The sequence below is a fragment of the Phodopus roborovskii genome, unplaced genomic scaffold (genome assembly GCF_943737965.1).
Source record: "Phodopus roborovskii unplaced genomic scaffold, PHOROB, whole genome shotgun sequence".
NCBI classification, from domain to species: domain Eukaryota; kingdom Metazoa; phylum Chordata; class Mammalia; order Rodentia; family Cricetidae; genus Phodopus; species Phodopus roborovskii.
The window spans coordinates 87,948-90,784 of record NW_026126670.1 but is presented as its reverse complement, the minus strand read 5'-3'; positions in this window follow the sequence as shown (position 1 = coordinate 90,784).

Sequence of the window (2,837 nt, the reverse complement as noted above, 5' to 3'; positions counted from 1 at the left end):
TGCGCCATTGAAGTACAATGATGAGGATTTTAAACCTGTTTTCTATGCTTCAATTTTCTAATTTCTAGAACGGGAACAATACAATTAATCGCCTGTACCATAATCCTTTTTCCTTTATTGAAAAGAAAATAACCTACTCTGCATCATCTTACCTTTAGAGGAGCTTGATCCCATGGTATCTCAGAGTTGTTTAGATTTGCATTAGGCTGATGATTAAGGATTTTGAGCAGTGTCATATGTTTCTTTCAGTCATTTTGGATTCCTCAATTGACTGTTCTCCATTAAGTCCTGTATCCCGCTTTCTAAGATGGTTATTTACAGTTATTTATTGTTGGTGGTGTGTCAAGTTATCAGCCCAACAGAGTTCATTAGATGAGATTCCCTGATCAGGAGATTTTAAAATCGGTGGTCACTGTGTACTTCAAGGGTCAGTTCTGTTGCAACCTGTCAGAAACTGATGATGCCAAACATTAGTTTTTTTAAAAATCGTGTAATCATTCGATTGTTAAAAATCTACTATTTCGTAATCAGTAATCCCTGTATGAGGCAGTGTTCCTCCATTCTCTGGGCCCTGCTTCTGGTATCGATCTCCTGCTGTGTCAATGCCACAACAGCCAAATGACGGATGACACCGTCATTTCTTACGCAATCAAATAAGTTAGTAATTGGATAGTCCTCCATATATAACTTTCAAAAGATGGAACCAAACTCCAGTGATTGACAAGGAAGTACTACTTAGATAATTAAATATTGCCATGTGATTAACTCCCATGGAGGAATGGCCCGACTCCAGTCAAGAAGAACAACATCTTCATCGATTTAAATAATTAATATACAATGAAAAATAATTGAAAAATGACATGGTGGTGCATACTTAAATCCCACATGGAGTAATCAGACTGATCTCTTCCTGGAATAATGATGTTTTTAAAAAATTAAATTGATAATTAATTAGTGGGCCTTTTATAATAACACTGATGAGAAGGCACCAAAGTCCTAAACCTATCGCTGATGTAAAGATCTATTTACATAGCTAAATGATGAAGTAATGAGATGCTATTACATCATCAACTCCCAAAATCTGACTCCAAAGGGGACTTATGGTCCATAACATTACCTGTATTTTAAATACGTAAATTAAATTATGAGTTATTACTTAATTTATAGTTTACCAGTTAAAGAAGTAAGTGTAGTATTAGATGATGTGATTGTCTGGTAAAATGGTCTCCCCAAAGGAGGCTCAAAAATCCAGTGATTACTGAAGACATAATGATGTATTCATGATGAAATGAATAAACCTTTAGCAAGTGGATGGTGTTTTATGCATGAAGCCTAAATGATTGCTCAATCCTGAAGAGACATTGAGTTCTTAATCATAGATTTAAAAAAAAAATGAATGAATACTGAGATAATTTCTCATAGTTCACAAGGAGAGAGATAACAAAATGATATGAACTTTGATTTAAATAAGGAAAGGAAGACAGAAAGAAAGAAAGAATTCACAAGGTACATTTTAACACCAACAAGGTGGATCCAGACTCCACTCTTCCTGGAGTAGAAAAAGACAGACTTGAATAATGAAATAATCAGATAAGTTAGATCGTCTGTCACAGTTGAGCCACACAAGGTGGCGCCAAACTTCAGGGATCACAGATTATGAAATGAAAGAATTTAATAATTACATATTTAAATATGTAAGCTGTTGATCATTTTTGTATCATCAATTCCTGGGCAGAGTGGCCAGTTATGAAACTGTATGGTGTCATCACGCATTTTTAAAATGCCATCAGTTAATCGTCAGATAATCATACTGTCTTGCCTGATGAATTCTGTTGGCCTGACCTCATCACAAGCACCTGAATCTCTGTTATGGTGTGGCAGGACGTGATATAGTGGGCCCAATCCTGTCATAGCAGTAGTAGCCAAAATGTTGATAACAGCTGAAAAGATGGCTGCAGCAGGGGCATCAATAGCATAGCTGATAGAGTGATGTTCTTCCGTGTTCTTTGTCTTCATCCTTTTGCCAGGTGTCGGTGATGGTGCCAACCTCCTAGTGCTACTCCTTCTTCTCATGGTAGATCACAACCGGTGTGAAGATGTGTAGGAAGAGCAGGTAGTCAACACCCAGACCACCATGCCGGCCTTGGTGAAGTCCTTGTACTTCTCGGAGGGCACCGTGCAACCTCCTGGACTCAATAACCCAGCATCCCTCGTACTCTGGGAGATGCATAGATCATTCAGAAAATGCTCTGCTCATGTCTACAACTTTCCTAACCTTGTCCCTGATGGATTTTTGCACCCTATTCGTAATCGGTGATGGCACTGTCTGTCATTTACATAATTTAAAGAATTAAATAAGTCAGTAATAGCTAACTGTCACAATAAATTGGGGATGTAGCATTATACTGGCAGGGACGCATGGCCAGACTCCAGTCATGAAGGATGTCATCATCATAAATTGAGTCAATGAATCATAAAATGAGAAGATATTGCAAATTATCTCCACAAGAGGGAGCCTTACAGGTCTCTTCATGGAATGGAAGATTGTTTTTTACATAACTATACAAATATTTACATTATCTTGGGGATTAACACAGATTGTCAATTTAAATTCACTTATTATGTAATTAGATGATCTGTGGCAACAGATTCCAGGTGTCATGGAGGATATAACCATTGTTTCATGTAATTAAATAATCAAATAATGAGTTCATGTAACATCATCCACTTCCCTAAGATGGCTCCAAACCAGGCTCATGAAGGATGCTTTCGTGATTAATTTAAATATTTTGACTACAAAATTGACATTTAGATGGTTCATAATAATCGCTTCCCAC